This window comes from Bos javanicus, chromosome 16 (genome assembly GCF_032452875.1).
Source record: "Bos javanicus breed banteng chromosome 16, ARS-OSU_banteng_1.0, whole genome shotgun sequence".
Classification (NCBI taxonomy): domain Eukaryota; kingdom Metazoa; phylum Chordata; class Mammalia; order Artiodactyla; family Bovidae; genus Bos; species Bos javanicus.
Window position 1 is genome coordinate 45,967,191 of NC_083883.1, and position 21,730 is coordinate 45,988,920.

Genomic DNA, 21,730 nt, shown 5'->3' on the forward strand with positions numbered 1-21,730 from the left:
ACTGGGGGCAAATCACACTGTAGCAGTCTGCTCCAGCTGCCATGACACAACACGGCAGACAGCAATAGAAATTATTTTCTCACAGTTCTGGAGGCTGAAGGCCCAAGGTCAAGGTCCAGCATGGTCAGGCTCTGGTGAGAGCACCCTTCCTGTCTTGCAGATGGCCACCTTCTGGCTGTGTGCTCACAAGATGGGGAGAGAGTTAGGGTATCTCTTCCTTTTCTTATAAAGACACCAGTTCTGTTTGGATTAGGGCCCCACCCTTGTGACCTCATTTAACCTGACTTCCTTAAAGGCCCTGTCTCTGAATATAGTCTTATTGAGGGTCAGAAATTCAACTCATGGATTCAGGGGGACACAATTCAGTTCCTCCTCTCACATGTGGGTTCTGTCTTCCTGAATGAGCAGTGATAGAAAAAGTGAGTGTCTGGGACTGTAGCCAGTGTCTAGTCTAGACCAGAAGTAGAAATAAACTGGAATTTCCAGAATTAAAACTGTGGATCATGGCCAAGCTGATCTCCCAGGCTTGGGGGAGCTTTCCAGACTCTGGGATATCAATATGAACTGCCTCCTGAAAGCCCTAATGTCTGCTCGCTGCTCATTAATGCTTTTGGAAATCAGCTGAACCCTTGTAAACATTTAACCGCTGTTCTGAAGCATAGCTGCCTTCACACTGATGATTCTGGAAGCATTTTCCTTTGATAACTCATTGGAGGAGGTTGATGGAAAATACTACATTTCTGAATCTGAAACCGCAAGTAAGATTTAAGTCTCTGCCTGTTGGCGTTGAGGTCAGAGGATCTGCCACCACGGAATTCAAAGTTCTTTGTGGTTTGACATAATAGCTACCTATTAAGTTTGCCTTCTGCTTGACCTGTGCAACTGCCATTTAGGAAAGGGAAAGCTGTCATCCGTCATATGTCTTTATAAAGAACTTCTTTAAACTTTATCTTATGAAACTGTTTTCATAATTATTTAGCTTTGCTCCATTTCCAGAGCCTGCACAAGATGTACAAAGAGAAAAAATGCAACCCTTTAGGATCAAGCCAAAAAAATCTTCCAAACTAACAAGAATAAAAGGGGTTGGTAATTTTTTTTTAAAAGAACGTAAATCATATCATGGGTATTCCCTGGTGGCTTAGATGGTAAAAAATCTGCCTGCAATGCGAGAGACCCAGGTTTGATCCCTGGGTCAGGAAGATACCCTGGAGAAGGAAATGGCAACCCACTCCAGTATTCTTGCCTAACATATCATGAAATAGGCCCAAAATAAAATCTACTTTATTAAAAAAAAAAAACAATAACAAAACTGCCAGATTTTGTTCTGGTGTTCCTTGAGTGATTCCTTCAGCATGCATCATCCAACATCATTATGTCCACACCCCTCTACAATGATATCTAATGCTCAGAATGCTGATCCCAAGGCCCAGTACATCCTGAGTCATAATTCATGATGAACTAATTCGCAGTGGAAAACTGAAAAGAGCACCGAAATATTTGGTTTCTTGGATAATTTGCTGACTTTTAAGTCATATAAAAGCTGTATCTTTATGCATATTTTTTAAAGTTCATTATGAAGTATACTGTCAAGGTAAGAGAATAGAACATATTTTGTGTAACAGTTTGTGCACTTGATTGATAATTTTAAAAATTGGGCAAAATATATAGGCTTTGTTTGTACTTTTGCCCAGGCCCTACAAAGGTTAGAGCAGACCTACCTTCCACAACATGCCACTCCAGACTCCTTTTATCTTTATGTTCTACCATCCTTAGCATGTCACTTTCGGCTTTGTGGATTCTTACCTCATGGTTCAAGGTGGCTGCTCCAGCTCCAGTTTCATGGCCACGTTCCAAGGAGGAAGATGAAAACAAAGAAGAGGATAAGGCGGCAGTGTATCACAAAAACAAAGTATTTAGATTGCAAAGATAATTGTGGTTTCAGGCAGTGAATTTTAAATCATTAAATCTAGGTTGAAACACATCTTTATTAATCAAAATAGGAACCATTATTATCAACACATTTTTGCCAAGGAGAAATAAGTTTGCTTATTCCTGTAGTGTAAAGATCCATGCTTTGGGATTCAACGAACTGTTGGAAAGCATTTTCTGCATACTGCTGGTTGTGAAGGGTTTTCCTTGCAAAAAGTTGTTGAGATGTTTGAAGAAGTGGTAGTCAGTTAGTGAGAAGTAAGGTGAATATGGAAGATGAGGCAAAACTTCATAGTCTAAATTGTTTAACTTTTAAAGTGGTGATTGTGCAATGTGCAGTCAGGTGTTCTCATGGAGAATTGAGCCCTTTCTGTTGACCGTTACTGCCTGCAGGCATTACAGTTTTCGGTACATCTAATTGATTTGTGAATTAGAATGAAGAGACATCACTTTGCTGACAAAGGTCCATCTAGGCAAAGCTGTGGTTTTTCCAGTAGTCATGTACAGATGTGAGACTTGGACCATAAAGAAGGCTGAGTGCCAAAGAATTGATGCTTTTGAACTGTGGTGCTGGAGAAGACTCTTGAGAGTCCCTTGGACTGCAAGGAGATCAAACCAGTCAATTCTAAAGGAAATTAACCCTGAATATTCATTGTAAGAACTGATGCTGAAGCTGAAGACCCCAATACTTTAGCCACCTGATGCCAAGAGCCAACTCAATGGAAAAGACCCTGATGCTGGGAAAGATTGAAGGCAGGAGGAGAAGGGGACAACTGAGTATGAGATGATTGGATGGCCTCATGGACTGGATGGACATGAATTTGAGCAAGCTCCAGAAGGTGCTGAAGGACAAGGAAGCCTGGTGTGCTGCAGTCCGTGGGGTCACAAACAGTCGGACATGACTGAGTAACTGAACAACAACAAAAGCAGCACTGATTTGCTGAGCATACTTCTCAGGTGTAATGGTCTCGCTGGGATTTAGAAAGCTGTAATGGATCAGACAGACGGCAGACCACCAAACAGTGACCATGACCTTTTTCTGGTGCAAGTTTGGCTTTGGGAAGTGCTTTGGAGTTTCTTCTCTGTCCAACCACTGAGCTGGTCATCACTGGTTTTCATATAAAATCCACTTTTCATTGCATATCACAATCCAATTGAGAAATGGTTCATTGTTGTGTAGAATAAGAGAAGAAGACACTTCAAAATAACATTTTAAAAAAAATTTGTGGTCAGCTCATGAGGCACCCACTTTTTCACCTTTCCAGTTTGCTTCAAATGGGGAACAACCCTAGAATGGTCAACACTGAGTTCTTTGACAAAGACTGGTGCGGGGAAAGGTGAAGGCAAAAGGAGAAGGGGAATACAGAGGATGAGATAAGGTTAGATAGCGTCACTGACTCAATGGACATGAATTTGAGCAAACTCCAAGAGATAATAAAGGACAGGGAAACCTGGCATGCTGCAGTCCATGGGGTCTCAAAGAGTCAGACACTACTGAGGGACTGAATAACAACAGCAATTGGAGAAAAGGAGATAATGGTTATTAAACAGGCAAGTACCAGTGTCTGCCACATGCAAGGGCCAAGAGCAATGACTCCTAGGGATGCCTGGTCCCAGGATTCATGAGTCACGTGAAGTTGCCTAATCACACCTGAGTGACTGTCCACACCAGATGCTACTGACAGGTCAAGGTTCTGATGGACCTGAACGTGGAACCTGGGGTAGAGCTGAGACACAGACAAGGGGCCATCAGGGAGCCCAGCGTGGAGCAGCTATGGAAGAAAGAGGCACATGGACCAATGCACAAGGTTTCCAAATTTGTTCTAGAAGGCCACCTGGCAACTCATCTCAAAAGCTTTGAGAAAATAGGAACTTGCACTTCTGAAGAGGCTGATTATAGCTCAGCTCAGATTATAGCTCCACCCAGGTCCTGGAGTTATTCTGAGAACAGGTGACTCAGACTGCCCATTTTTTTGAGCTCCCTCAGGACCACCTCTGGACATGAGTTTGAGCAAACTCTGGGGATTAGTGGAGGACAGGGGAGGCTCGCATGCTGCAGTCCATGGGCTTGCAAAGAGTCAGACACGACTTAGCGACTGAACAACAGGACCTCCTGTGCCTTTGTGCCTCCATCAGCCAGAGCTGGTTTGAGTGGCAGTCTCAGATCTTCCATGTGAAGGGCCTGAGGGGCAGCATTCTGGCAGACAGTGAGATGAAGAGACACAGCAAAGCTGCCAGGCAGGATTTGCACAGCAAGATGCTAGCATTTGCAGATTATTTTTTATTTAGGTTGCTGGGATGGTAGTGGGGGGATTAATGGTAAATTTCAAACACAATCACCGAATCTCAACCTATATTAAAAATGTTTATTTAAACTTTATCACATTTAAGGAAAGACATACTCTTCAGTGTTAGTCATGTCCTACTCTTTGGGACCTCATGGACTGTAGCCCACCAGACTCCTCTGTCCAAGGAATTTCCCAGGCAAGAATACTGGAGTGGGTTGCCATTCTCTTCTCCAGGGGATCTTCCCAACCCAGGGATTAAATCCGGGTCTCCTGCATTAGAAGGCAGATTCTTTATGGTCTGAGCCACCACGGAATGCCACACAAGAAGTTAAGTTCCAACTGAGAGTCCCAGGGATTGAACCTGGAGCCTCATGCTTAATTTACTCTAAATGAATTCCTTTAGGAAAAGTATAATTTATCAGCAAGTTTTAAAGCAATGTATTTTGTGACAAATGTAGATTCAAAGTTAAGTATGTATTGATGGCATCAAAAAAAGAACTGATTTTATAGATTATTTGGAAATTTTTGCATTTTTAAAACTAGGTTTTAATAACTGAGGTTTTTATTTATAGATAAATCACACTATTTTTCCTTCTAAATGACAAATGGGAAGGTTCCAGACTACCAGTTGAAAGCACCCTCAGCAAAAACACAACCTGGGTGTGCATAATCTTTATTCCTAAAAAATGACAAGCAAGATTGGACATCATTGTCCTTTCAGATCAGATCAGTCGCTCAGTCGTGTCCGACTCTTTGTGACCCCATGAATCACAGCACGCCAGGCCTCCCTGTCCATCACCAATTCCCGGAGTTCACTGAGACTCACGTCCATCAAGTCAGTGATGCCATCCAGCCATCTCATCCTCTGTCGTCCCCTTCTCCTCCTGCCCCCAATCCCTCCCAGCATCAGAGTTTTTTCCAATGAGTCAACTCTTCCCATGAGGTGGCCAAAGTTTCAGCTTCAGCATTATTCCTTCCAAAGAAATCCCAGGGCTGATCTCCTTCAGAATGGACTGGTTGGATCTCCTTGCAGTCCAAGGGACTCTCAAGAGTCTTCTCCAACACCACAGTTCAAAAGCATCAATTCTTTGGCTCTCAGCCTTCTTCACAGTCCATCTCTCACATCCATACATGACCACAGGAAAAACCATAGCCTTGACTAGACGAACCTTTGTTGGCAAAGTAACGTCTCTGCTTTTGAATATGCTATCTAGGTTGGTCATAACTTTCCATCCAAGTAGTAAGCGTCTGTTAATTTCATGGCTGCAGTCACCATCTGCAGTGATTTTGGAGCCCCCCAAAATAAAGTCTGACACTGTTTCCACTGTTTCCCCATCTATTTGCCATGAAGTGATGGGACCAGATGCCATAATCTTCGTTTTCTGAATGTTGAGCTTTAAACCAGGTTTTTCACTCCCCTCTTTCACTTTCATCAAGAGGCTTTTGAGTTCCTCTTTACTTTCTGCCATAAGGGTGGTGTCATCTGCATATCTGAGGTTATTGATATTTCTCCCGGCAATCTTGATTCCAGCTTGTGTTTCTTCCAGTCCAGTGTTTCTCATGATGTACTCTGCATAGAAGTTAAATAAACAGGGTGACAATATACAGCCTTGACGAACTCCTTTTCCTATTTGGAACCAGTCTGTTGTTGCATGTCCAGTTCTAACTGTTGCTTCCTGACCTGCATACAAATTTCTCAAGAGGCAGATCAGGTGTTCTGGTATTCCCATCTCTTTCAGAATTTTCCACAGTTTATTGTGATCCACACAGTCAAAGGCTTTGGCATAGTCAAGAAAGCAGAAATAGATGTTTTTCTGGAACTCTCTTGCTTTTTCCATGATCCAGCGGATGTTGGCAATTTGATACTTTTAGCTTTTAATTTTGGAAAATTTTAATTTGGATCTGATGAAAACAACTAAGAAAGCTGGGAAACCATATTATAGCCAATTTGTGGAAATGTTTTCATTCTGGTGGTGCAGCGGTGAAGGATCCACCTGCCAGTGCAGGGGACACAAGAGAGGTAGATTCACTCCCTGAGTCGGGAAGATCCTCTGGAGAAGGGCATGGCTACCCACTCCTGCATTCTTGCCTGGAAAATTGCATGGACAGAAGAGGCTGGCAGGCTACAGTCCATGGCGTCGCAAAGAGTCAGCCCCAGCTGAGCGCACACATGCACATACACACACATCTTGCCATTTAGCCTTTATTTCTCATCATCAGTGTTCCTTAAGCTTTCTTTAATCCAAGAAGCATTATGGTTAGAAATTTAAAAATGGGGACGTCCTTGATGGTCCAGTGGCTAGGAGCTTCCCCTGTGAGGGCACGTATTCTCTCCTTGCTCGGGAACTAAGACCCTGCATGCCATGTGGCACAGCCAAAAAATAAAGTAGAATAAAATCTGTTCTAAAAAAAGAAATTTAAAAATGAAAATGATTTCTGTGTACCAGACTGAGGGCCCAAGGTGTTGATAGAACTCAAGGCTCAAAAAAAAAAAAAAAAAAAAAAGAACTCAAGGCTCAGAGAAAACCAACCAAAGATTAAGTTTAGTCATTGTTCTACTTTAAAAAATAGAAATGGAAGCATGTCACTGCTGTCTTTAAGGCTGTAAACCTTTGGGTCTACCACGACAAACTTCACTTCCTCCCAAATCTCTTGCTGATATCTCAGATTCTTGAGCTCAGGGCCCATCTTTCCAGTCCACTGACTGCTCCTCTGTCTAACTCTGCTCAGATGTCCTGTAATTTCTGTGACCAGAGAAGACATTCAGCCATGCTGTCCCTCGGCCAAGATGAACTAAGCCTGCGCCCCCAGAGAGCTGGTAAGACAGCAGCTGTAGAAACATACAGTTCTGGGTTTCAACATGCAAACGACCACATTTCCTTGACCCCGGGTGTCCTCGGAAACATTCCCCACCAATGAGTACAACTTCTGCTCTTGGAATGTGGTAAATTGAGAAATTCAACACAAACACCCCAATCTGACAGCCTTCCTTCTGGCCTTTCATGGCATTGTTTATGGAGCTAGATTTTCACAAATGCATTCCTTTAGGTTCAAGGTTTTAGACTTTTTTTTTTTTTTTCATTTTTCCCTTCAGCCCAGAAACTAAATTTTTTCCTAAAAGGAAGCTGGTCGTGGTTCTCTTGTTCTACGGTACGGGCAAGTGGACTGGGTCAGGTTTCAGTCGCCCTGTAATCATCCTGCCATTCTGATGGCCAACCAACTTCCTTTTACGGAATTGCTTCTTCCCCTTCAGGGCAACCTGATGGGACTGAAAACCCTGGCTCAGGCCTCCCACTGAGGGCTTGAAAGGACATGCTTCCAGGTCTCCCAGAACCAGAACCGGAACTGCATCATTTCCATTCCAAACCCAGGGCCCACACCACACATCCCTTCTAAGAGCCAGTGTGGCCCTTCTAATGCATTCCCTTTTGCTTAAATTCAATTCTAACCAGTGCTGCTGCTGTCTGCGTGCTCAGTCTTGTCTGACTCTTTGTGACCCCATGGACTGTAGCCTGCCAGGCTCCTCTCCATGGGATTCTTCAGGCAAGAATACAGGAGTGGGTTGCCATGCCCCCCACCAGGGGATCTTCCCGACCTGGGGATCAAATCCATGTCTCTTATGTCTCCTGCATTGGCAGGTGGGTTCTTTACCAGCTGAGCCAACTCTACCAGTGACCCCAGTGTAAACCACAGGAGCGCATCCCTGTCTGTTCCAGTCAGAATTCTGGGCAGAAATTAGCTTTAGCTCAAATATTGATATATATTGGAGTAGGAAATGGCAACCCACTCCAGTACTGTTGCCTGAAAAATCCCATGGACAGAGGAACCTGGTGGACTACAGTCCATAGGGTCGAAAAAAGTCAGACACGACTGATTGACTGAGCACGCATTGATATATACTCTCTGTCAGAAAAAATGTGGACCTGTTAGGTACCAATGAGATGTGCTCAAACCTCCTGGAAGTCTGTCCCAGAGATGAATCCTCACATAGCCACAGTTGTTTTTACTAAAGTATTTTATTTTCTTTTCCATGAGAATCTTCAAAGGATTAATACAATCTTCTTAGAATGGGATTATGGGCCTCACACCAAACTCTGCATGAAACATTCATTTTAAGGAGCATTCATCCAGAGTCCTGGGGTCAATTCTGGGAAACAAAGTATCCAGAACGTTGGGCATCTGGAACCGGAGCTAGAGCTCACGGAAACCCAGGCACCAACTTCAATTTCTCTTACCCAGTGAGGATATGACCTGAAACTGAGTTTGGTTCAAGAAACAAGAGAATCCAATGTTGATAAGCACTTTCTTGAACACCACCGTGATTGCTGGAGCAAGCTCTTCTTCAGTGAGGATAATGAGCCCAGGGTATAAAAAGTTCAAGGACATAGAAAAAAAACATGGACTGTATTGATGGGCCCCTTTGTGTCCATGGGTTTCCCTGATTACATAGTTGGTAAAGAATCCGCCTGCAGTGCAGGAGACCCCGGTTGGATTCCTGGGTTGGGAAGATCCTCTGGAGAAGGGATAAGCTACCCACTCCAGTATTCTTGGGCTTCCTTGGTGACTCAGCTGGTAAAGAATCCATCTCCAAGGCAGGAGACCTGGGTTCGATCCCTGGGTTGGTAAGATCCCCTGGAGAAGGGAAAGGCTACCCACTCCAGTATTTTGGCCTGGAGAAGTCCATGGACTGTACATTCCATGGGGTTTCAAAGAGCCAGACAAGATTCAGCAACTTTCACTTTGAGTCCATGGAGGCGTCCACTTTGGTTCCTGGAAAGCTACTCTGAGTTGTATCTCAGAATACAGTATGTCCCCTACATACAAACTTTCAAGTTTTGAACTTCCTAAGATATCAACATGCATTCCACAGTGTCAGGTGTGACTGACATTGCAGCTTGTCCTCCATCTCTTACTGCTAATGATCCTTTAGCTCTGCCATCTCCCACCTCCTATCCCTCCCCAGTCAGTAACTCTTCTTGCCTCTTCTCTTGATGGCAGCCCCTGTGTGCCGGCTGTTGGACTATACTATTGTAATTTGCAAGGTACTGTACTGTAAGATTAAAAATGTTTCCTATATTTTTTGTGCTTTTTATGTATTATTTGTGTGAAAAGTATTATAAACCTATTACAGTATAGTACTATATAGCTGCTGCTTGCTCCTTGGAAGGAAAGCTATGACAAACCTAGACCCCATGTTAAAAAGCAAAGACATCGCTTTGCCAACAAAGGTCCATACAAAGCTATGATTTTTCCAGTAGTCATGTATGACTATGAGAGTTGGACCATAAAGAAGGCTGAACGCTGAAGAATTGATGCTTTCAAATTGTGGTGTTGGAGAAGACTCTTGAGAGTCCCTTGGACAGCAAGGAAATCAAGCCAGTCCATCCCAAAGGCAATCAGTCATGAATATTCATTGGAGGGACTGATGCTGAAGCTGAAGCTCCAATACTTTGGCCATCTAATGTAAAGAATGGACTCACTGGAAAAGACCCTGATGCTGGGAAAGATTGAAGACAAAGAGGAAAAGGGGATGACAGAGGACAAGATGGCTGGATGGCATCACTGACTCAACGGACATGGGTTTGAGCAAATTCCAGGAGGTAGTGAAGGATGGGGAAGCCTGGCATGCTTCAGGCAACAATTATATAGCTAATTGTGTTAGTTGAGTATCTAGGCTAATTTGTTGGACCTACAAAAGCACTCTCAAAGTGGAGCTCATTCATATGTTGGGGTCTTAGGGTACATCTGCTTCCACCCTTGGGAAGGAAAGGCTGCCCCACTTCCTATGAGCCTTTGTTCAAAAAATATGGACTTTAACCTAATCTTATAGAGAAGGTGTATGTGTGGGCTCTTCCCACTAGATGCTAATCCAACCAACATACCAAGATGGTGTCAAAACTGAAATTGGCATCACCATTCTTGCAATATTCATCCAGTTGAAAGAAGAACCAGTGAACTAGCTATTGCCAAGATGGAAACAGATGAGCCCATGGTGTGAGGCCAGGGGTGGTTGAAAGAATTATATCTGTAGAATTTACCCAGTTCCCTAGAGGAGACCATTTATGATCAGTGATGACTCAAAGGAAGTTGACTTAGGGCAGTGTAGTCCAATGACTGCTTCCCGGCTTTCCCACCCTATCAGTCTGGGATGTGGGACAGCTCTGGATCTCAGAGGGAGTCAAAAACGTAAGGAACCTCAGGGCATTTTGCTGAAACAGAACAAGAACAAAAGCCAGAACCCTCTCAAACTTCTAGACCTCACTACCATGATCACAGGAGGATGGGATCAGCCAGATTCCAAATATGGGGACTTTCTTTTTTCCCCAGAACTTTTAACTGTTTATTTTGTATGGGGGGTAGAACTGATTAACAATGCTGTGGTAGTTTCAGGTGAACAGCCACACATATACATATACATGTATCCATTCTCCCCCGAACCCTCCTCCCATCCATGCTGCCATGTAATACTGAGCAGAGTTCCACGTACTATACAATAGATCCTTGTTGGTTATCCATTTTATTTATTTAATTTTATCTTTGAAGCTTCAGTATATTTTTCATTAATTAATTATATTCAGTTCAGTTCAGTTCAGTCAGTCACGTCGACTCTTTGCAACCCCATGGACTGCAGCACACCAGGCTTCCCTGTTTATCACCAACTCCCAGAGCTTGCTCAAACTCATATCCACCAAGTCGGTGATGCCATCCAACCATCTCATCCTCTGTCGCTCCCTTCTCCTCCTACCTTCAATCTTTCCTGGCATCAGGGACTTTACTTAGATTGGCCATTGTTTTACTGTAATATCATTCTTTTTTTTTTATGTGGAAGTCTTTTTTTTTAACACCAAAAACATTCTGTGTTGGGGTATAGCTGATTAATAATGCTGTGATAGTTTCAAGTGGACAGCAGAGGGACTCAGCCATACATACACATGTATCCATTCTCCCCCAAAACCCTCTCCCACTCCCACTGGCACATAACACTGAGCAGAGTTCCATGTGCTATACAGTAGGTTTTTGTTGGTTATCCATTTTGAATATAGTAGTGTGTACATGACCTTCCCAAAGTCCCTAACTATTCCCTCCCCCCAGCAGCCATACTTTGCTTCTCTAAGTCTGTGAATCTCTTTCTGTGTTGTAAGTAAGTTCATTTGTATCATTTATTTTTAGATTCCACAAATAAGGAACGTCATAGGATATTTCTCCTTCTCTGACTTATTTCACTCAGTTGGAACACTCTCTAGTTCCATTCATGTTGTTGGAAATGGCATTATTTCATTCTTTTTAATGGCTAAGTAATATTCCATTGTATATCTGTACCACATCTTCTTTATCCATTCCTCTGTCAATGGACGTTTAGGTTGCTTCCATGTCTGGGCCATTGTAAACAGTGCTGCAATGCACAGTGGGGTGTGTGTATCCTTTTGGATCATGCTTTTTCTCCAGATGCATGCCCAGGAGTGGGATTGCAGGATCACAAGCTCTACTTTAACTTTTTAAAGAAACCTCCATAAAATGTGGGGACTTTCTACAGGACAGACAACCCAGGTTCTCCAACAAACAAACATCATGGAAAAAAAGGAGGAGGGGGTTATTTCAGCTTGAAAGAAGCATAAGAGATCTAACAGTCAAATGCAATACGTGGATATTGTTTGGATCCAATTTTGAACAAATTAACTGTAAAATCCCATTATTGAGGCCCTGGGGGAAATTTGAACTCAGTTGGGTATCAGATGATTGCAGCACTTTGTACTGTGTCATCCTGGCCAAGCTGGAGCTATATTTCTATAGATCCCTTTATTGAAGTAGTTCTGGATTAGTAGAGGCCAAGAGAGGAATTCTCACCAGACTTGGGAGACAGAGGCTCTCCAAGGTTGCGATGATGCCATGCAGGACAGGGGCACAGAGGAATCAGTGGATTCCAGCTTGTCTTCCTCTGTCCCCACCCAACACTTCTCCCAGTCCACCAACTCTGCAGGCCTACGGTGGTCCTGATCCCATCCCCAGATGCTTGGCTGTGGTTCACTCTGACCCAAGCTGTTACTATTTTACAGTTCAATTCAGTTGCTCAGTCATGTCTGACTCTTTGTGACCCAATGGACTGCAGCACTCCAGGCCTCCCTGTCCATCGCCAACTCCTAGAGTTTACTCAAGCTCATGTCCATTGAGTTGGTGATGCCATCCAGCCATCTCATCCTCTGTCGTCCCCTTCTCCTCCTGCCTTCAAGCTTTCCCAGCATCAGGGTCTTTCCAAGGAATCAGTTCTTCACATCAGTGGCCAAAGTATTGGATTTTCAGCTTCAGCATCAGTCCCTCCAAAGAATATTCAGGACTGATTTCCTTTAAGATGGACTGGTTGGATCTCCTTGCAGTCCAAGGGACTCTCAAGAGTCTTCTCCAACACCACAGTTCAAAAGCATCAATTCTTCGGCGCTCCTCTTTGTTTATAGTCCAACTTTCACATCCATACATAACTACTGGAAAAACCATAGCTTTGATTAGACGGACCTTTGTTGGCAAAGTAATATCTCTGCTTTTTAATATGCTGTCTAGGTTTGTCATAGCTTTTCTTCCAAGGAGCAAGTGTCTTTCAATTTCATGGCTGCAATCACCATCCCCAGTGATTTTGGAGCCCCCCAAAATTAAATCTGTCACTGTTTGCTCTGTCTCCCCATCTGTTTGCCATCAAGTGATGGGACCAGATGCCATGATCTTAGTTTTCTGAATGTTGAGCTTTAAACCAGGTTTTTCACTCTCCTCTTTCACTTTCATCAACAGGCTCTTTAGCTCTTCTTAGCTTTCTGCCATAAGGGTGGTGTCATCTGCATATCTGAGGTTATTGATATTTCTCCTGCCAATCTTGATTTCAGCTTGTGCTTCATCCAGCCCAGCGTTTCTCATGATGTACTCTGCATATAAGTTAAATAAGCAGGGTGACAATGTACAGCCTTGACATACTCCTTTCCCGATTTGGAACCAGTCTGTTGTTCCATGTCCAGTTCTAACTGTTGCTTCCTGACCTGCATACAGATTTCTCAAGAGGTAGGTCAAGTGGTCTGGTATTCCCATGTCATTAAGAATTTTCCAGAGTTTGTTGTGGTCTACACAGTCAAAGGCTTTGGCATAGTCAATAAAGCAGAAGTAGATGTTTTTCTGGAACTCTCTTGCTTTTTACTATTTTACAGGTATTTTGTTAATTGTGTTAGGTTGATAGTTGTTGCCCTCAGAAAGACTGAGCACAGAAGGACTGATGCTTTTGAATTGTGATGCTGGAGAAGACTCTTGAGAGTCCCTTGGACAGCAAGGGATTAACCAGTCAATCCTAAAGGAAATCAACCCTGAATATTCATTGGAAGGACTGATGCTGAAGCTGAAACTCCAATACTTTGGCCACCTGATGCGAAGAGCCAACTCACTGGAAAATATCCTGATGCTGGGAAAGATTGAAAACAAAAGGAGAAGGGGAGAGCAGAGGATAAGATGGTTAGATAGCATTACTGACTCAACGGACATGAATTTAAGCAAACTCCAAGAGACAGGGAAGCCTGGCATGCTATAGTCCATGGGGGTCACAAAGAATTGGACATGACTTAGTGACTGAACAAAAACCACAGAAAAAGTCTTCTTCTGTCCCAGGCACATACTGAAGTGTTAATGGGTAAAATTATGTCCTGTGTGCAGGATGATGAAACAGCATTGAGAAACAGCGTTGATTAATTAACTGGATGGGGGGCCTGAATATTCACTGAAAGGACTGGTGCTGAAGATCCAATACTTTGGCCACCTGATGCAAAGAGCTGAATCATTGGAAAAGACCCTGATGCTGGGACAGATTGAAGGAGGAGAAAGGGACGACAGAGGATGAGATGGTTGGGTGTCATCACCTTTTCAATGGACATGAATTTGAGCAAGCTTGGGGAGTTGGTGATGGACAGGGAAGGCTAGCATGCTGCAGTCCTTGGGGTCGCAGAGTCAGACATGACTGAGCAACTGAACTGAACTGACTGGGCCTTACTTTATTCACTGTGTGTATCTGGTTTACTTGAAAGTGCTCATGATAAAATTTTGGGTGGAAGGGGGTGTTAAGGAAATGGCCCAAAGACCCCCCTTCCTGGACTACAAAAGTATAAAATGGGGTGGTGGGCAGGGTGGGGTGAGAGCTGACCAATTCTTCAATTAAAAAGAAAGAGAAAAAAACTAAGAGGGGCAGGAATCTGATGAACACATTCACATCCCAGAAAAGCAAAGAAAACCACTTAAGTCTTCCTATTCCTTTTAAACCATTTAGAATACATTTTAGCATGTGTGAGCTGGTCTGGCTGTTCTTACAAAGTCTAAGAAATCTGTGACCTTGGAACTCTGAGACGTGTGTCAGATATTGAATCTTTTTTAATGGTGGTTGGAGGACTGTGTTTCAGACATCAGTATGTACTTTTTCAAAGGTACATTCTATACTGAATTCTTAAATATTTGAGATATAGAACTTTTTTTTAAGGAAAAAATGTAAAAATCTGCATCGTCTCAGAGGCATTGTTTTGGTTAGGAGGGAAGATGACAGGACTGCAGCCAACCAAAGCAGAAAGGCGGAGGATGGCAAGGGGCCTGCGGTTTTGTTCACGAACGCTCTTCTCCAAGGCTGAACTTCTTGGAAAGGGGTTTATTTTGTTTCACGCTGACCCAGCTCCACTTCTAGGTCATTTTAGGATCTCAGTTGGTGGCCACAGCTTTTGAGGTTTTTGAGCCAAGCTCCTTCTTTAAAAAAGGGGGGAAGGGGATATTATTTAAGTACAAAGATGTTATATGGACAATATTAAACAAAATAAAATAGATTTTTTTCTTGGAAAACTAAATTCTCAGTGTTGGTAGAGTGCATCAAGTCAGTGAACTCAGACACAATGTGCATCTGACAGAAACAACATCAAAAGGCAAAATACTGCACAATGTTTTTAAAGTGATAAAAGCCATTCCTGGAGCCCTAGCTCAGGATGTGAGAGCAAGGAGGGAGGAAGTTGGAAAGTCAGACAAAACAGGGTGCCCCAGGCAAGACGGAGGGAGTAGGATGCAAACTCAGAGACACAGACAAGGAGATAGTCAAGATGCAAAATGCTAACCCCAGAGGAGGCACCTGCTCTATCCTCGAGGTTTGCATGAGGCTCCTGTAACTCTCTGTCCCACAATCAAGTAACAGTAACATGGGTGGGGAGCTGAGGCACAAAGTCTTCTAAAAGGTTCAGTTCCTGGTGGTCTTCCCTGGGAAGGAGATAAGAATTCACCACCCCAAAATCTTCCTCTTTGGCATAAGAATTATTTTGAGTTGAAAGCAATTGAGAATCAGCAAATGCAGGAGAAGCTCTCTGCTCTCCCCTTAACTGCCTAAGATCAGGGCACACATTTGCAAGTGTGAAAGTGTCCTCTGTCCCCACTCGCACTCCCCAAATCCCACGGTCCCACCCCACCCCTGTACCAGAAGAGGAGAGAACTCATGACAGAGATGAAGAGTGACAGCAAGCCGAGGTGGTGTCAGACCTGCCGGGACTACCCCAGCAGTCCAGTGTCTGAGACTGTGTTCCCAGTGCAGGAGGAACGAGTCTGATACCCGTTCAGGGAACCCCGCATGCTGAAACCAAGACCTGGGGTGTGTGTGTGTGTGTGTGTGCTCACGCATGCTGGGCTCAGTCATATCTGAATCTTTGCAAGCCCATGGACTGTAGCCCGAAAGGCTCCTTTGTCCATGGGATTTTCCAGGCAAGAATACTGGAATAGGTTGCCATTTCCTCCTCCAGGGGATCTTCCCAACCCAGGGATCGAACCAGAATCTCTTGTGCCTCCTGAATTGGCAGGAGGATTCTTTACCAGCTGCGCCACCTAGAAAGACCTGGTAACAGCCAAATAAATAAATCAGTATTTCAACAAACATACAACAGCCCTGACTATAAGAACTTTTATCTTCCATTAGTTCCCCCATATATTTTCTACTTTCTTCCCCAGGATTTATCATCTCTTGAAGCCCAAACTCTCCTTCCTTGGTTAAAAATCTTTTATGATATCCCCAAATCTACTGATTCTTTGAGTTCTACTTTGTTAATGTGAACTCTCATTTATGTAAATGTGTTTTAAACTTGCATATTCTGCCCCCCTTAAACTATCTTTTTTCATTTAATTCTAAGTCCCTCAGCACAGAACCTAAGAGGGTGGAGGAAACATTTTTTTCTTCCCCGACACCTGCATGCAAGGACTAATTAAAATTAAAACACAAATCAGAGCCCTCTGCTTAATTCCCAGCCCCCATGAAAAAAACTCACTGAAGGCAGTTAAGATCGTGAGGCTACCGTGACTTGGCAAAAGAATTCATTTCTATAATAAATCACTGGCCCAGACCCTTCCCAGGTCCAAACAGAAAGCCCAATATCAGGGTGACCTGCTCAGACTTTGACACAGCACTCACTCACTCAGCAATGGTTGTACAGGTTTCTACCATTACTGTGTACCATATTTTTTTAAAGAGTTTTGTTAAGACATAAGGGCTTCCCAGGTGGTGCTGGTAAAGAACCCACCTGCCAATTCAGGAGATATAAGAGACTCAGGTTCAATCCCTGGGTTGGGAAGATCCCCTGGAGGAGGAAATGACAACCCACTTCAGTATTCTTGTCTGGAGAATCCCATGGACAGAGGAGACTGGTGGGCTATAGTCTATAGGGTCACAAAGAGTTGGACATGACTGAAATGACTTAGCACACACATTTTAAGGCATAAAGTAAAACAGACAAAAGATAAAGTGCACATTAGGAAGTGTACAATTAGGAATTTCCCTGATGATTCAGTAGCTAAGACTCCACGCTCCCAGTGCAGGGGGCCCAGGTTCCATCCCTGATCAGGGAACTAGATCCCACATGCCTCAACTAAAGATCCCACATGCCTCAACAAAGACTGAAGAGCCAAGATCCCACAGGCTGCAACTAAGACCCCGAACAGCCAAAATAAAAATTTTTGTAAATGTGTGCAGTTAGAAAAGCTTTGTGTGTTCATACATCTGTGAAACCATCATTCTAATCAAAATAGTGAGCAGTACCATTACTCCCCTGAAGCCTCCTCACTCCTTTTTGATATTATAGTATTTTTAGGTACTGAATTATGTTTGTGAATGTAACATCATTGCATTTTAGACTTTTTTGGCAATTAGCTTAGCCTTTTGGCTCTTCAACCCTTCTCCTCTGAATCCCTCCTGATATCCACCCAATCTGGACATCTTTACTCCAAGCTCTCCCAATCCTCATCACCACTTACCACCTGCACCTCCCCACCAAGTCCTCTTGCCACCATCCTAAGACAAATTCCCTCAACTCAGGGACAGTGGTTAGGGTCTGTGATCTGTGAGCTCACAGGGCTCCAACGGCTCCTGGGGAGGGGTATAGATGTGAAGGAGGTGCAAAGCTTGGACAAACCAGACTCCAAGAGATGGAATGCTTATGGAGGTTCAGTTTTCATCTCCAGTTATACCATCTAATGAATTTGAAAAGCTTTAAATAGAATTCTGACGTCATTAAAAAATAGCATTTCATATTACTTGAAATAAATACTAAAATTCCAGCATTGTCATTTTCCTGTGACATTGACAAAAGCATATGTCACTGGACTGAGTCACCCTAAATAAGATAGTTTTTATCTTTGAGGTGTTTGAGCTCTGAGGTGCTCATATAATCCATGCATGAGGATCACTTATATTAGATTAGACATTTATATTAGAACTTTCTATAGTTGTCCTGGTCTTACTTCTATTTTAAAAATCCCTAAGATGTACCACTTCTCAAGGCAGATGCAATGTAAAATTAAATTTTCAACTGAAGTATGTTATAGCTCGAGTTGTTCTGAGGATTTTTGTTTTGTTTTGTTTATTAATTAATTTTAATGGAAGCAGACATTAAATCTAGATTAATTAAAGAAGATTGAATCTTCTTGAAATGTTACATTTAAATTTAAGGAGTACCTTTAGACTTTCAAATTCTTAGTATTAACTGAGTTGTATTTTTCTGACATTCTTAATTAGCTTTAGGAAAGTTGAACTGAGCAATACTGAGGTATTGAAAACCTATTTAAATGACAAAATTATCTGAATAACAAACAATGGTGCTAACTCGCATTTTAACAAGTGAACAAAACCTTAAAGGATATATTTAACTGCCTTTTCCGTTTCAGAGATATGATCTCATAATTGCATGGAATTACACCTGAGATATCAGATGTCCTGTGCTTACCTTCTACGTGCTCTGCTGGAGGGAAGCTAAGATCCTTCATTCTTTTCAGACAACTGGTTCTTCAAAGACGCTGACAAACCAGATAGTCCAGAACTGCACACTCTGGAGCTAATTCCACAAGCAGCTGAGACCAGGATGGATGGATTCTTGGATACAGATAGGGAAGTAGAGAGAGGAATGGAGAGGCTGCTGAACCAGGAGCACTTGTGCAAAGTAAACATGAATTCTGAGGTGATGATAGACAACACAGAACTTTAAAGGTGCAACCAAGGAAATGGAAGCTAAAAGCTTGCAAGTGGCCCTTCCTGACCTCCCTTACGTGTCTCCCCTTTCCTTTCCTTTTTTTTTCTCCCTTTTTCCTTCTCTTAGCATCTTGTCCCTTTCTCAATAATTAAGTCTGTAATTCATGAAGGTCAATAGAGCAAAGGAGGTGTGTGTGAGGAGAGGTGGCCCAGAGAGGGGACTCAGAGCTCAGGATTCTATGCATATTCTAGGTCCAGATGGGGTGTCAGAGCCGATAGAGGGAGGAAGTCCACATGGGGGAGGAGGGGTGGAGACTGATTCTATACAGGGCATGGATCAAATAAGTAAGTATACTTAGAAAAATGGGATCTAGGTTTCTCACTGTAAGAGAAAGGAATTGCAAATATGGAAATAGAGAAGATGAGAAAGAGCCCTGTGATATTGGATTGAAATTGAAGGTGTTGGTGTGAACTCAAAGGTGTCAATAAAAATACACATGGAAATGAATGTGTGTGTGTTGACACATTCGTGTATTTTCTAGCTCTGTCTACCGAGAGGTTCTTGGTGCAGCAATAGCTCCATAGCCATGAGCACACCTAGTGCCCAGATCGTGGTTTCTAAGTACCATTCTCCACTAAAAGCTCCTTGGAGAAGCAGCTGGTTCTAGGGCTAGGACAGGGTATGTAGAAGTCGAACCTAGAACATCTATCTGTGTCAGAAAAAAATATGGAAATGCTCAAAGGATGACAGGGAAATGTCACAAAGACACAGAAGTCAGCTTGAAGGGGCTCAAATATAACACAATTTGAGCATAAAAAGAATTGTAATGGATTACAACCCATTGAGGGCTTCCCAGGTGTCACTGGAGGGTAAAGAATCTACCTGCCAATGCAGGAGATGCAAGAGACTCAGGTTTGATCCCTGGGCAACCCACTCCAGTATTCTTGCCTGGAAAACCCCATGGACAGAGGAGCCTGATGGGCTACAGTCCACGGGGCCACAGAGAGTCAGATACAACTGAGAGACTGAGTACATACATAACCCATTGAATAAAACAGAAAATCATGAATCCATACTGAATTAAGGACTTGATAAGAAATGGGATGTTTTCAGTTCCTCCCTCAAAATATATATTGAGACTTCCCTGGTGGTCCAGTGGCTGGGACTCCAAGCTCCCAGCAAGGGGGTGCGGGGGCCTGGCTTCCATCCCTGGTTCCATCTCTGGTTCCATCCCTGGTCAGAGAACTGGATTCACATGCTGCAACTGGGAGTTTTCATGCTGCAGCTTCAAAGTAGGGCCTGGCACAGCCAAATAAATAAACATAATTTTTAAAAATACATATTAATCACAGAGAGCAAAAGAGTGGTTTCCTGGTGAAGAAGCCTAGCAAATGCCATTTTATCTAATGATGGAACAATTCACAATCCTGCACCACGCGTGATGATGCCATAAAGAACACAACCTCACCTCTGAGCTGTGTCTGCTAAAGATGCACAATTTAAATCTAACCATGAGGAAATATCAGGTTTCCTGGGTAGTGCAGTGGTAAAGAATCTGCCTGCTAATGTAAGAGACGTTAAGAGATATGGGTTCAATCCCTGGGTCATGAAGATTCCCCAAAGAAGGGAGTGACAACCCACTTCAGTGTTTGTGCCTGGAAAAATCCTGTGGACAGAAGAACCTGGCGGATTACAGTCCTTGGGGATGCAAAGAGTCGGACACGACTGAGCACACTCACATAGATGAATGAGGAAACATCAGACAAATGAAAGTGCAGGAAGAGTCTACAAAACAACTGTCCCATTCTCTTCAAAAATAACAAGGTCACAAAGGTCAAGGAAAGAGTGAGGAAGGGTATATGACACAATCAGTACATGACCGTGAACTGGATCCTTCCACCATAAAGGCCATTCTTGGAACAACTGACAAACTCAAGTGGTGTCTGAGAGTATGGTGATGGTGATGAGTCGCAGCTAATTTCCTGGTGCTGATGGTTGAAGGCAGTTATGGAGGAGCATGTCCTTGTTTGTAGAAGTACCAGCTGACGTATTTGGTTTTGATGGGTCATCAGGTTGGCAACTTACTCTTAAATAGCTCAGGAATAAAGTTTTTTTCTACTGTATTTGCAACTTTTCAGTAGATCTGTGTGGTTAGTAAAAATATATCAAAAATTTAAATAAATAAGGCATTGTATTATTTTCTCTTAAATATATGTCTTAAAGGAGTTCATTCACCACCTCAAAGAAGTCAGTCTAGAAGAAATCAGACAGTAGGAGGGAGACCTTCCCTGGTCTGGATGAATCATTCCTTCTTTTTGCCTTTCCCAACCAAAAACCCAGGACAGAAACTCTCCTTGGGAATTTTTGCATGACCCCCGACTTGGCCCATCGCTGCTGTTGTTGTTCAGTTGCTAAGTTGTGTCCGACTCTTTGTGACACCATGAACTGCAGCACTCCAGGCTTCCCTGTCTTTCACTATCTCCTGGAGTTTACCCATCAAAGTATTTATCAAACTGTAATTGTTACTGGCCATTTTCTTATAAATTCTATGAGTCTGAACACATTGTCTGACTTGGTCACTACTGTATGCCCAGTTATTGTTTTTTAGTCACTAAGTCATGTCCAGCTCTCTTTGACTCCATGGACTGCAGCACACCAGGCAACTCTGTTCTCTACTATCTACTGGAGTTTGCTCAAATTTATGCTCACTGAGTCAATGATGCTACCTAACCATCTCATCCTCTGCCACCCCCTTTTCCTTTTGCCTTCCATCTTTCCTAGCATCAGGGTCCTTTCTAATCAGTTGGCTCTTCACATCAGGTGGCCAGATTATTGGAGCTTCAGCTTCAGCAATATCGTATGCCCAGAGATTAGGGCAATTCCAGGTTGTTTAGGAAAACCACACTATTTTCCCCTACTCTCAAGTCTTCACTCCTGACACCAGATGTGTGTGGGTTTTCCCACACCAGACAATAGTCCAGCCCTCCTGCAGACACCAACTGCATGTTCTATGATTCA

At 43.1% G+C, this 21,730-nt stretch overlaps 1 long non-coding RNA gene across 1 annotated transcript in view; it reads left to right on the forward strand.

The window, feature by feature from the left end:
* Positions 1-19,219, forward strand: part of LOC133227839 (uncharacterized) — a 41,412-nt gene extending 22,193 nt beyond the window's left edge. The window contains exons 4-5 of the long non-coding RNA XR_009729972.1: positions 6,948-7,035; positions 18,411-19,219. This is a non-coding gene — a long non-coding RNA (uncharacterized LOC133227839). The remainder of the gene's footprint in view (positions 1-6,947; positions 7,036-18,410) is intronic.
* The last annotated feature ends 2,511 nt before the right edge of the window (positions 19,220-21,730 follow it).